Below are 15000 nucleotides of genomic sequence, written 5' to 3' on the forward strand. Positions count from 1 at the left end.
CAGAAAAAGATTAAAGACAAGTCAATTAGAGGAAAGGAACTGATGAGACGAAAAGCTTTAGATTTCACCCTATCTAATAAAAAATGTGTGAGCGGAACCTCCTGAAACATGCGAAGAGCACTTCACACATGGACTTATCGGTTAAGTCCTTTGTATAGAGTTACCAGTTGGGGGGTGAGGAAAACTGGCGGAGTCGCCTCAGAACGCCTAACTTCTTAGAAGCTGATTTGGCAAGAGATGAGATGTGAAGTTTCCAGTTTAGATTACAAGTAAATGACAGACTGAGGCTGTTCAATGTAGAAGAGTGGGGACAATTGAGTTTCATTGAAGAATAGGGGATGGTTGTCCGGAAAGATGTCCTGCCACACCACCAGTTTAGTTCAAATGTAACCCACCGGCTCTCTGGACATCAGCTTGGTCATAAAGATATTCTCAAAATGTGTAAAAACATTTCCTTCTCGTATAGAGTCTTTACGCTGTTTCTGACGGCGAAGGCTTTATAAGTGAAAGTGTGTCAGACATCAATTCTTGGGTGGATTACAGACACTACAAAGCTGTAGCACTTTGTGTCGCGTTGTAAGTGCTACATCCCCGCAGCAGTATTACTCCACCAGTTCCTCTGATTTGATTTCCACGATATTGTTTGTGTCCACGTGAACAATACCGTGGGTGTTTGTGTTGATATCAATGGTGACCTGTTCCCGCTCCCCGGTCATGTAGAAATAGACTCAGCACCAGGATAACATAATCGCTAAGCTCAGTCATTAGAAGACTGGACACACCAGATAGCCATACACCACGGTAGAATGCACAAGCTTGAAACTTGTGTTGAGTGGAGCGGCAACTTTCGCAGCTTTGTTCCATATTACATATGAGCAGATCGAACAGAGATATGTACAAAGACTTGAGAAAAGCTCGCAACATCATCCAGTTCGTTATTTTATCGTGTAAGGGCAAAATACTGTAATGCTTAGCCAAAAGCTCAAATTAAGACTCACTCAGCAACAGCAAACTAAAATCATTTGGTCCCCCGCTACACATAATCTGCTCTGCATGGCCAATTGTTTGGCTGCCACATCCTGCTACACAAATCCCTTTGATGTATCTCACCTCCGCCGCTTGTCACACAACAACGGGACTAATGAGTGCACGTGCAAAACAACACCTAACAACGGAGTCAGGTGAGTCTTGAGCTTATCTTCACTAGTCTCACCTAGCTGACACCTGGAAGCTGGTGAAGGGCGTGGCCATAAAGAGTCCTTTTCGATAGTCGGGTTCGTTTTTATTGTCGAGATCTCCCAATGAAAAAAGATGACTTCCGAGGCAGACTGAAACCCCTCATGGGAAGGAGGAGGAGGAGGAGGAGGAGGAGGAGGAGGAGGAGGAGGAGGAGGAATGTTATACTATTATTTAAAAGGTGAAGAAAAATAAATACATTGATATAAGAATATAAAATGGAAAAAGATAAACGGAAAATGAATGAATGAAACAGTGATACTAACAAAAAAATGAAATGAACTAGATTAAACTGAGTAATCCAAAGCAAGTGAATGAAAAGAAAAGTTAATAGACAAAACAAAGAAGACTGGAATGAATGAATGAATGAGTACAAATGAAATAAAGGAAAAAAAAAGCCTGAGATGAATGAATAAATGAATGAAAAAGATAATAAAATGAAGCAAACAAACAAAATAAGAATTAATTAATTGATGATAAAAAAGAAACAAATTAACGAAGCAGACCAGTAAGAGTGGGCTGAATAAATTAACTAAAATCTAAAAGAAATTAAGCAAACAAACAAAAAATAAACAAATGAATGAATTACTTATTGAATGAAGAGTGAAAAAGAACAAGAGTGAAATAAAGAAAAAGATGAAAAAAAGATGAAAAACAGGAATGAATGAAAAAAAATAAAAATGAATAAAACAAGCAAACAATACTGGACTGAATAAACGAACGAAAAAAATGAAAACAGTGAAGCGGAGAGAGAGAAGCTCGTTAGAATGAATCACTCTCACTGATCCGGGAGTTCCTCAGTGTCCCGAGCGTGGCTTCGAGGCTCCAATGAGGCCCGTCATTCATCAAGATTCCCAAATACAAAGTGAGATGCATCGCCCGCCCAACCAAGCCTTCCCCTACCTCTCTCTCTCTCTCTCTCTCTCTCTCTCTCTCTCTCTCTCGTTCTGTTTACTTGCTATCCTTTTTTCCTTTTTGTTATCCAATTCTTAGTCTGTCTTTCTGTCTGTCTGTCTATCTGTCTGTCTGTCTGTCTGTCTCTCTCTCTCTCTCTCTCTCTCTCTCTCTCTCTCTCTCTCTCTCTCTCTCTCTCTCTCTCTCTCTCTCTCTCTCTCTCTCTCTCTCTCTCTCTCTCTCTCTCTCTCTCTCTCTCTCTTCTCTCTTCTGTTATCATTTTTCTTCTTGTTATCTCTCTCTCTCTCTCTCTCTCTCTCTCTCTCTCTCTCTCTCTCTCTCTCTCTCTCTCTCTCTCTCTCTCTCTCTCTCTCTCTCTCTCTCTCTCTCTCTCTCTTTCATGTCAAATTCTGAGCGCACATAATTCAACATTACTTAATTAACAAAGTGGGACGATTTGTAGTGCGTCTGTTTAACTTGTAATTATCACGTTACATTTTGCATATTACGCCGGTTATTTTCCGTGTAATTAGTGTGCTCATGGAAATAGACACAGGTAAGTTTGTGCGTCTAAATATTAAACTTTCACTGCAAGCCTGGTTTTTCCCCCTCCCGCCCTCCACACCACCCCTCCAAAAATAACTAAACAAATGTATGTAAAAAGGAAAAAAGAGGAGAAAGTTTAATCTCGTTTGTAATTTATCCCAATACTCTTAACATGAACAATCTGACAACTTTATAACATGCTCTATTTGTCCATTTTATCTATCATTGTTATCTTTATTTATTTTTTTTTTTTTTATTTCATGCAGTGTGCTTCGCAAGGTAAATTTAAAATGGTATGCACCCCATGACTCCAGCAGGTCAGAGAGAGAGAGAGAGAGAGAGAGAGAGAGAGAGAGAGAGAGAGAGAGAGAGAGAGAGAGAGAGAGAGAGAGAGAGAGAGAGAGAGAGTGTGTGTGTGTGTGTGTGTGTGTGTGTATGATTAACCTCGGTCGCTTGCTGGTCATCCCAGCCAGTCTTCCCCATTACGGAGCGAGCTCAGAGCTCATAGACCGATCTTCGGGTTGGACTGAGACCACAACACACTCCACACACCGGGAAAGCGAGGCCACAACCCCTCGAGTTACACCCCGTACCTATTTACTGCTAGGTGAACAGGGGCCACACATTAAGAGGCTTGCCCATTTGTCTCGCCGCACCGGAACTTGAACCCGGCCCTCTCGATTGTGAGTCGAGCGTGCTAACCACTACACTACGCGATGTGTGTGTGTGTGTGTGTGTGTGTGTGTGTGTGTGTGTGTGTGTGTGTGTGTGTGTGTGTGTGTGTGTGTGTGTGTGTGTGTGTGTGTGTGTGTGTGTGTTTTCAGGGTTTATGACAATGCACGCAGAGCAAGGCCATGGAAATTCAACATCTATATATATAACATGAAGACCAGACTACAGACAATAGACAACAACAATAACAACAACAACAACAACTGCAACAACAATACCAACAAAATCACCAAGTCAGTGCAGCACAAACTCATGAGAGAAAGAAGTAAAACAGAAGAACCACCTTCAGTAAATTCTATGCAGCACCACGACCGCCTGTCTATCTTGCGCGGGAATATTACGACCTTCATATTGCGCTGGTTTGTAATGTTCTCTGTCGCACACTGCACCAGAACAACCTCTATATCATGCTGCATCAGGACGACCTTTGTCTTAGGGTGAATAAAGACAACTTCTATCATATTATGTATGTAGAATTAATGGTCACTTATATCTATCCTGTGTATGACAAACGTGATCTCTCTCTGTTATATGTGTGATAAAGATAAGTTCTATTCATTTTGTATGTGGTTCAAAGTAGCCTCTGTCTATATTGTGTGGGGATAAAGATGGTCTCTATCTATTTTGTGTGGGGATAAAGATGACCTCTATCTATCTTGTGTAGGAAAATGATGACCTCTATAAGTCTTATGTGGGATAAGGATAACCTCCATTTATTCTCTGTGATAAAGATGACCTCTCTCTCTCTCTCTCTCTCTCTCTCTCTCTCTCTCTCTCTCTCTCTCTCTCTCTCTCTCTCTCTCTCTAGTGTGGGATAGGGATGGCGTCTACCTCTCTTGTGATGATTGAAGTCGACGAAATGAAAGACGAATAATAAGATGTTGCACGCTTTCCAGTTAATAAGAATTCTTTTTTAAATAACATCAGACACACATGGAAGTTCGACGATAAGACAGAAATAACTATATACAAGCTTGCGGAAGAATAAACTAGCAAGACATTGAATTTTCCGATGCACATTAATTTAACCTGGCCTAACCTACCCTCTCGGACCACATGATGCGAACACAGGTGAAAGGAAAATAAAAAGGCATATATTGAAAATCCCCAGCTGCTTCCCCATAAAACCAAACAGAAATAGAAAAATCTCGGTTGTATTTTTATTTTCGTTTTGAGGGACGGAGTAAAAGAGTGAGTGAGTGAGGGGAGGACACGAGGGGCGTCCTGCTCCCCTTTGGGACATGAAGAAAGATGGACCTGCACTGCTTGGTCCATCCATGTTCCCTCATCTCCCCATCCTCTCCAAACTGTGTTCCCCTCGTTTTTCTCATCCCTCTCCACCTGCTCCCTCATCCTCTACAATCCATAGTTCCCTTACTTCCCTCATATCCCAGACCTGTTCCCCTCACCTCTCACGTCCTTCCTCATGTACCCGTTATCTCCCCTCATCCTCCCAAACTGCAAACTGTGCTCTCTTAATCACCCCCATTCTCTCCAAACTATGCTCCCCTCACTTTCCTCATTCTAATCCTCGCTACCTGTGCTCCCCTCACCTCACTCATCTTCTCAATCCTTCCCTCTTCTCCCAGATCTCTTCCCCTCACTTCCCAGTTCCTACCTCATGTTCCCCTCATCTCCCCTCACTCTCCTGATCTGAGAGAGAGAGAGAGAGAGAGAGAGAGAGAGAGAGAGAGAGAGAGAGAGAGAGAGAGAGAGAGAGAGAGAGAGAGAGAGAGAGAGAGAGAGAGAGAGAGAGAGAGAGAGAGAGAGAGAGAGAGAGAGAGAGAGAGAGAGAGAGAGAGAGAGAGAGAGAGAGAGAGAGAGAGAGAGAGAGAGAGAGAGAGAGAGAGAGAGAGAGAGAGAGAGAGAGAGAGAGAGAGAGAGAGAGAGTACTGAAATCTAATTATGTCAAGAGATTTAGTTAAGTATACAGATCATGTTTTTTTCAGTCCTTCATCTTTTTCTTCTTTCTCCTCTTCTCTTCTTCTCCTCCTCCTCCTCCTCCTATGCATTTCTCACCCACATTCCTCCTCGTCCTTCACGATTCCTCTCCTCCTCTTCCTCTTCCTCCTACTTCTCTTCTTCTTCCTCTTATTCCTCCTCCTGCACATTTAAGCAACAGAAAAAGAACAGGAGAAGGGGAAGGAAGAGGAGAGGAAAGAGAGGAGAGAGGGGAAGAGGGAAGCGTGTTCAGGAGTCCTAAACACCTGACGCGAGACAGGTGTGCATTCTCCCCCCCTGCCCTCTCCCTTCCCCTTTCCCATCCCTCTCCCTTCCCCTCTCCCTTCCCCTCTCCCATTACCTCTCTTTGTTCAAGTTTAAAGATGAGTAGCAAGTTTTCTGTGTAAATGAGCAAGAGTGTGTGTGTGTGTGTGTGTGTGTGTGTGTGTGTGTGTGTGTGTGTGTGTGTGTGTGTATATGTATAACAACTGCTGCGGATGCAATTATTTGGTGCAACAAGTGCTATCCTTGTTTTCCATGCAGGGCAGGCACACACACACACACACACACACACACACACACACACACACACACACACACACACACACACACGTACACGTACTGCAGCAATATATATATATATATATATATATATATATATATATATATATATATATATATATATATATATATATATATATTAAATATCATATCACCAGTTCCGAGAGAGAGAGAGAGAGAGAGAGAGAGAGAGAGAGAGAGAGAGAGAGAGAGAGAGAGAGAGAGAGAGAGAGAGAGAGAGAGAGAGAGAGAGAGAGAGAGAGAGAGAGAGAGAGAGAGAGAGAGAGAGAGAGAGAGAGAGAGAGAGAGAGAGAGAGAGAGAGAGAGAGAGAGAGAGAGAGAGAGAGAGAGAGAGAGAGAGAGAGAGAGAGAGAGAGAGCGTAGAATAAAATAAAGATATAGACTAAGAGAAGATAGAAGAGACATGAAAAACAAAGGTAAAAAAAACAAAAATAAAACAGAATATGACGAGGAACAAAGATGAGGAATATGTGAGAAGAAGAAGAGGAGGAGGAGGAGGAGGAAGAAGAAGAGGAGGAGGAGGAGGAGGAGGAGGAGGAGGAGGAGGAGGAGGAGGAGGAAGGAGGAGGAGGAGGAGGAGGAGGAGGAGGAGGAGGAGGAGGAGGAGGAGGAAGAAGAAGAAGAAGATCGCCAGGTAGACCTCACACCTTTAACACAATCCGTCAAGCTTGCACACAACAATAGAGTGTTAGTCAGGTTGACCGAGATAGATTAAGACACGCTCCTGCCTTGCCTCACGAGACGAGACGGCTGGCAGAGGGAAGGGAGTGGAGGCGGCTGGGGCAAGGCGGCTGGCGTGGGGAGGCAGGGATGGTGTATGATTTGGGATCAGGGACCCGGGAGGCGCCCTATACAAGCAGCGACATGACAAGGGACTCTGGGATTGCTTCAGGTTATTTTCAAACTTTCGATTTCAATAGTTCACTCTGTTGCTGGTACAATTAGGGTTTATTAATTTTACCATGAGTTTTGTGTATATGGGGGTCAGAGGATTAATGGCCAGTATTCACTATTTTAATCCCTCTCATAATTTTCTGAGGTTGTATAAAGTCACGAAATAGTAACCAGAATCAGTATGGAAATGTGTCACTGTACTGAAGATGTTAGGTGTAATTATGTAATGGAAGGAGCTGAATTTGTCTTTATATTCACTTTAATTGTATGTTATTTACTCCTTTCTGAGAAGCAATACATGATTTTGTGATGCATAAGTACTGCTTGTCGTGCTGAGTGGGTTAATGAAGTGGTAGTGTAAGTCTAGGAAGCAATAATGAAAGGCGGCATTGACATCGAAAACGAGTGAACGGTGGTGTGAATTAAATCAATTGCTGTCTGTAGTTTAGAGAATAATTCTGAGTGGTAATGTTGGCAGCAAGAACGAGTCAGAGATGGAGTAATTTCAGCTTATTGCTGGCCGTTGTTTAGTTTTCTGAGTGAGATTGTTTTTGGATTAAAGTAACAAATGCAATGTTGGCCTCAGCGGTCAAAGGATTGCATCGCGGTGCCTTGTGGGAATTTGTCTTTATTACGACAATCCCTGAAATGATTTCCGAATCTTTTGTTTCTTCTTTTATCTGTCTGTATTTTCTACTTTAATTTCATTCTTTCCCTTTCTCTTAACTACGAACATTTAGACAATGTTCACTGATGTTATTCTCTCTTTCTTTCTTTCATCTATCAAATATTTATAGCTTACATATTCAATTAGCGGGTCTGAAAGTGTTTGGTGTAGTGTAAGGTGTAGTATAATTCTAGGTGAAGGGAATTTAAGGCAAGTCGTTCAGGCAGACTAAAGGATGTCATCATTCTTATTAATCTTGCCAAGCGGAGCAGTAAGGAGGCAGCAAGGGGTGGCTTACTTCTGCATTGGTGAGGAGTGAAGACCAACAGTGCTGAGTCATTACGCAGCTTTAAAAGATCGGACAGTTCCATGAATGAGGATGAAAGGTGAAAATAGGTAGACACGTTTCATGCAGGACCCCAGGTGTAGGCCTAATGGCTTCTTGCACCTTCGATTACGTTTTTAGGATCTTATGTTCTCAAATCACTCGCCACCGTTACCACTGCCCCCCATAGACTTCCAGTTTACTGTACCATTGCAACTTCCTATACCATCCATATAAACCCATCCTGGCTGCTTCTGCCCCTCCCAGTCTGTCTAACTCCACTAACAAGCTTGATGAGGGACGAGATTCTGCTTCGATCAGCCTCATTGTCGATACTATGCCACAACCACTGCAACTCCTACTCACTGCCACAGAAAGACTACTAAGGAGCTGCATTCTACTTCACGTGATACTCCATATTCATTCGGCACATGTGATTCTCCTCTGGCTGTTTAGTCTTCCTTGATATTTCTTATGTGAAACCCATTCTTTGCACTTCTACATTAATCTCTCTCTCTCTCTCTCTCTCTCTCTCTCTCTCTCTCTCTCTCTCTCTCTCTCTCTCTCATCCGCTTCGCTGTTGACAGAGTTGCATCCCCAGTAACGAATGTGCCAGTGACGACCTAATAAAGTCAGATTTAGCACCAGGCGTGTATAGAGTGTATTAATAGCGGCTGTCAGAAGTAAATGGTGCTATGATAGTGCTACGTTGCTCCCCCATTACCACAAGCATTGCACGAGGAAGTGAGGAAAATATTTGCTGTGTTTGTGCATGTGTGTGTGGCGTCAAAAGTAAGTGCTGTTAAGTGCTCCTGCTTTTGCTGTGCTAAGTGGTGCTGTTGTACTAATTGGAGGAGGAGGAGGAGGTTGGGCAGAGGGGAAGTGCTGGTGCTGGTGGGGGTGGTGGGGGTGGTGGGGATGGCGGGGTTAGGCTGTTAGAACACATCTTGCTAATGAGACAGTTATGAGCATGAATAAGTGGTGTCACGATCCCCCCAGAGAGAGAGAGAGAGAGAGAGAGAGAGAGAGAGAGAGAGAGAGAGAGAGAGCAGCGGCGGCACGTTTACAAATAGCGCATCAGCAGCAGGAAGACTTGGTTAAGAGACACTTCCCGGAGAATAATCGTTCCCTGTCCTGGATATTGAAGCGCGTCCTTTCCTTCTTAGTGACACAATTTACTCCTCTCATTAGCTCCCCCTTCTCCCCCTTCTCTTCTTTTCCTCCATCTCCTCCTATTACTCCTACTCTTATTCCTCCTCTTCCAATGTCAAATTTCATCTTATACACTCTCTCTCTCTCTCTCTCTCTCTCTCTCTCTCTCTCTCTCTCTCTCTCTCTCTCTCTCTCTCTCTCTCTCATCCCCACCCATTTTTCTGAGCTCCAAGAAATTAATGAGTAAATGTATTAAAGGGTTAAATAAAGTAATAATATGAACATACGTTAAAACTTACGTTTATTGGTAATTGTATATACGTAAACCTGCCATGAAGTCGTGTAATGAATTAATTTAGACATGAACTACACATATATAGGATAGCTTATTTGAAAAGAAAATGTATCACTATCATCGTATCACTCCATAACGATGCTTTGGTGAATGCAATGACTCTGTTAATAAAAGATGTTCTTATGCGCGAATTCACAGTGTTATCGGTGTGCCAACTGTGTTCATGAAAGAGTCATTTTTATCATTCATTGCGCAGCGAATAATTGCTTGATTACTTTTATTTTCTTTTTATTTAAGAATGGAGAAAAGGATAAGGGCAACAAAAACGACTAAACCAAAAGGCCCACCGGGATGCCTGTTTCCGAGCAGGTCCGAGAGAGTTAGCCAAAAGAAAGGGATAAATGTCTTGAAACTTCTTCTTAACCCCATCAGTACCAGGACACATTTTCATATTCATTCTGTTTACTATTTGGCGATTCTATACACCTTCAGAAACTTATGTGGGGATTGAAATAGTGAAGACTGTGGCCATTAATCTTCTGAGCTCCATAGACCCTTACTAATGTCAATAAAATCGTCTAATTGTACTCAAAATTCATGGTAAAAATACATCCCAGCACTGAAAGGTTAAATGAGTTTAGGTCATAGGAAGATGGAAATACAAAAGCAGGTAGGGAGTTCCAGAGTTTAGCAGAGAAAAGAACGAATGACTGAAAGTACTAATTAAATCTTGCATTAGAGAGATGGAATTACATTCGACTTGTGGGAAATAAATTTCGATTTTAGTCTTCATCTACGTTTTTATTTTATTTTTTTTGCGTCCTTTGGTTAGGTGGGTATTTTTTTGTTTTTTTATATCTTGACGACCCGAATTGTGTCAGATAGTAATTAGTAAGCAAGCACACACACACACACACACACACACACACACACACACACACACACACACACACACACACACACCGCGTAGTGTAGTGGTTGGCACGCTCGACTCAATCGAGAGGGCCGGGTTCGAGTCCTGGTAAACGGTGAGGCAAATGGGCAAGCCTCTTAATGTGTGTCCCTGTTCACCTAGCAGTAAATAGGTAAGAGATGTAACTGGAGGGGTTGTGGACTCGCTTTCCCGGTGTGTGGAGTGTGTTGTGGTCTCAGTCCTACCCGAAGATCGGTCTATGAGCTCTGAGCTCGCTCCGTAATGGGGAAGACTGGCTGGATGACCAGCAGGCAACCGAGGTGAATTACACACACGAAGGTAAAACCTATACCGAACCAAAAACACGTCCCATATATTGGACATTCGTCTCTGCCTAACCAGTATCAGGAGGAACAATAATTTTCACCCTTCATGTTTTTTTTTTTTTTTTGTGCCTCCTTCATGAGCTCCCTCACTCCTGAACACAGACAAAACAGGGTTGTTCACAGTGTTCAAAGCCCAGCCGAGGCACACACTGGCAGGATGATCGAACAATTACTCCTCACTCACCACAGATCCCTCGCTGGTCAAACTTTAGCCCATATTCTGAAACACGCCTGAGTTGCACCTCCCTTATTTTCTAAAGGTTCTAGTTTAAAGTAAACGGGATTATAAAGGTGTTCTCACGGTTTCATTGAAAAAAAAGATAATATTACGGCATTATCAAAGGGAAACAGTTTTAAGAACACGGACAAGCATCTCTGTGGCTTTTAAATATAGTCGTGGTAAGAAATGAGGCGTTTCTGTACGCGGGTATTTGCCTTGCCTTAGGGTATGCCAGCCACACCACCACTACCACCAAAGTCCACACTATAACCGCCACCACTCCCTTCCCCTCGCAGCAGACCCCGTGATTTTTTAGCAAGGTGGCGGGATTCACTCACTGCGGCAGGTGTGACTACAGGTGCTATATTGCGTCTTACCTGACGAATGGGGAAGTGATTTAGTTGTCATGTTATTTCTTGCTGTGCTAGGGAGGAATTCAGCGCTCGTGGCCATATACGGTACTTAATAAGATGTGAAAACCAGGAAGCAATTAAAAGAGCTTAGAAAATCGAAAGGAGTGAGAGAGAGAGAGAGAGAGAGAGAGAGAGAGAGAGAGAGAGAGAGAGAGAGAGAGAGAGAGAGAGAGAGAGAGAGAGAGAGAGTGAGTGAGTGAGTGAGTGAGTGAGTGAGTGAGTGAGTGAGTGAGTGAGTGTGTGTGTGTGTGTGTGTGTGTGTGTGTGTGTGTGTGTGTGTGTGTGTGTGTGTGTGTGTGTGTGTGTGTGTGTCCTGATGTCTGCATGCGCATGTGTGGTGTGGGGGGAAGGAGGGTTAGTAGTAATGGTGCTAGTGTTGTAACCCTAGAATCAAGAAGAGATGAAACACATAAACACATTTTTATATATATTATGACTTCGCTTCCTCTATATTTTCTCTACAACTAAGAAACATATTTTAGCCAGGAATGTTAGCTTCAGAGAGTGTGTTTGTCACTGATATTTAGTCATGTCTTGGTGATGCTAATCATATCAAGATTTTCTGACCTTACATTGCTACGAGTTAACTCCTTTTTTTTAATTATGCTTTGAGCATTTCTGTAAAATAAGGTCACGCCTTTCACGGTTCATACGTGATTTTCAGCTGGTCCGATACGAGATTCGCTTAGTAAAAATCCTCTTCCTGTGTTTCTTGGGTGTTCTTCACTGGCATCGATGACGGTTCTCCTGTCTCATCCTGCCTGGTTACGTTGGGTAGTTCATTTGATTTGGAGAGCTGTGTGGTCGTTGTCAGTTACATTGGCAAATAGTAGTAGTAGTAGTAGTAGTAGTAGTAGTAGTAGTAGTAGTAGTAGTAGTAGTAGTAGTAGTAGTAGTAGTAGTAGTAGTAGTAGAGAGGAGAAGAAGAGAAGAGAAGAGAAGAGAAGAGAAGAGAAGAGAAGAGAAGAGAAGAGAAGAGAAGAGAAGAGAAGAGAAGAGAAGAGAAGAGAAAAGAAGGGAAGAGGAGAAAAGAGAAGAAACGAAGAAGAAGAAGAAGAAGAAGAAAGGGGAGAAAAGAAAAGAAGAAGAAAAAGAACAAGAAAAGAATAAGAACAAGAACAACAAGAACAAGAAAAGATGATGATGAAGATGAAGATGATGATGATGATGATAAAAGACGGAAACAGAAGAGAGTGAAATAAAGAAGTCAACCACCAGCACTACCAACCTCACCACCACCACTACCACCACCAACGAAACAAACACAAACACAAACAATGCAAGAGAAGACCTGAATGAGGAAGCAGCAGAAGATAAGTGAGTAGCAGGTACGCAGGAAGGCAAGCGGACAGCAGGTAGTCAGATAAGCAGGTAGGCAGATAGGTGGCAGGATGAAAAATGACCCAGCTGACAGTAACTCGGTAAGAAGGGGCGGGATGGACACGTGAAGGGCAGTAAGGTGGACTTGGTAGTGGACGACGCAATATGGAAGAGTGGAGAGAGAGAGAGAGAGAGAGAGAGAGAGAGAGAGAGAGAGAGAGAGAGAGAGAGAGAGAGAGAGAGAGAGAGAGAGAGAGAGAGAGAGAGAGAGAGAGAGAGAGAGAGAGAGAGAGAGAGAGAGAGAGAGAGAGAGAGAGAGAGAGAGAGAGAGAGAGAGAGAGAGAGAGAGAGAGAGGACTAGGATTTATTAAAACGGAACGGAAAACGGTAGTGATAGGGAAAAGATGATAAGATTACGTTAAGTTAAATCAAATTATGTTAGTTTAAGTTATGTTGAATTAGGTTAGGCTAGGTTAGGTTAGGATAATTTAAGTTAGATTTTTTATTACGTTAGGTTAGGTTGGTTTGAGCTTGGTTAGGTTAGGTTAGGTCAGGTTATATTTGGTTTTGATTAGGTATGGTTAGGTTATGGTTACGTTACATTACGAACTGAAAAACACGCTATCAAGGAGAGGATGGAAGGGCTTTGGGTTTGATACCTAAGGAAATAGGGAAAGGTAGAAGAGAAGCAAGCAAGTTAGCACGTGACAATCTTGATGAAAGGTTAGCCTGGCTATGAATGAATAAGGTGACTTTTTTCACAAGGAATGTTAAACAACAACAGATCTTTAAGTCTTTACTAGATTGTCTGGTATATATATCATATAGTATAGTATTAGAGAAAGCAAGTCATTTATACTACTAAACATTTACTTTTGTATTATCAACGTTTTCTGTAGTATTAGATAAAATACATTTAATTATGCTCCATGATCATTTACACGAGTATTAGAGGAAGATCTATTTAATCACACATGTAAACAATTACTGAAGCATTAGAGAAGAGCTCATTCCACAGTGTGGGAGAACTGAAGGTGGGAAGGGATGTTAATGTGTAAAGGACATCTGTGTGGTAAATAAAGAACACGAGACAGGGAGGTGTTGGAGGAATATTTCAAGGCGGGAAGGAGAAAGAACAATTGAAGGAGGGAGATGACGAGGTGTTTTGGGGAAGAGTGTAGAGGAGGTGGAAGTGAAGGAGGAAGTGTAAAAGATATGGAGGAGAAAGAGGAATTAGAAAGATGTGAGGATGAATGAAGACAGGGTAGTGTAGGTGGACATGCCGATAGAAGTGGAAAAGGGATGGAAAGGTGAAAGGAGACAGTGTGCAGGAGGTGGAAAACTAGAGGCAGATGTGGTGGGAAAGGAAAGAATGAAAAAGTTTTAGGATGGAAGGCTGAGGTGAAAGGAGACAAGGTACAGAGGAAGTGAAGTGGGGAAAGATGCGTGTAGCCACAGCCATCCTTACCACGCCCATCGCCCTCCAGTGCCTCGTCCACATCACTTCCTTTGTCCCTCGTCAAGTTCGTCATCACAACTCTTTCCCTCAAGCCTGGCGTCCCTTCAATAGCTCCTCCACCTCTCCCTGTCCTCTCCTGCCCCTCTATTATCTCCTTTCATTAACCTTCCTCCCTTCCTTTCACCTATCCGTACCCTCGCTCCTCTCTCCTCCCTCCCTCTCTCCTCTTCAATCAATAACACTTCCTTGCCGGCCCCTCACCTTTCCTCTTCTCTCCTTTTCCGTCCCTCCCTCTCATCATCTTCCTCAATCACACCTTCTCACCTAGAGGGAAAATTATTTTGGCAGAGATTAATTTAGAGTTTTCTGCAGATATTACAGATGAGAAGGTGATTTTAGGTAAAGGAAACTAGTCATTTGTGTATGTGTGTGTGTGTGTGTGTGTGTGTGTGTGTGTGTGTGTGTGTGTGTGTGTGTGTGTGTGTGTGTGTGTGTGTGTGTGTGTGCTTCCCAGGAACGGGGAAAGTACAGGTAAACATTGTACTAGGAAAGGTGAAGTTGACTCTTTTTGCTGTCTTAGTCATCTATTGTGATGAACTGGGAGGCGAGTGTGTATGTATGTATGCATGTATATATGTATGTATGTATGTATGTATGTCACAGCGCTTCACATTAAAATGGAAAGATAAGAATGGGATGAAAAAAAAAACATGAAAAAGGTAAAGTGAGAAAAGGAAAGGAAAATGTAACAAAGGAGGCAAAGCTGAAAAATAAAGGAAGATGGAAAAGGGACAGGAAGACGAAGGGAAAAAAGAACACCAGAAAAAGTATCAACAGAGGAAAAGGAGAAATGAAAGGAAAATCAAAATGACAGAAAGAGAAAGGAGGAATAAGTAAGACAACGAAATGGGAAGAAAAGACGAGAAGACAAGAAAAACTGGAAAGACAACAATGGTAAATAAGAATAAATGAAGAAAAAAGGGAATGCAAAATGAAGAAGAGGAGACAAAATATAAAAAGAAAGT

The sequence above is a fragment of the Portunus trituberculatus genome, chromosome 48 (genome assembly GCF_017591435.1).
Source record: "Portunus trituberculatus isolate SZX2019 chromosome 48, ASM1759143v1, whole genome shotgun sequence".
NCBI classification, from domain to species: domain Eukaryota; kingdom Metazoa; phylum Arthropoda; class Malacostraca; order Decapoda; family Portunidae; genus Portunus; species Portunus trituberculatus.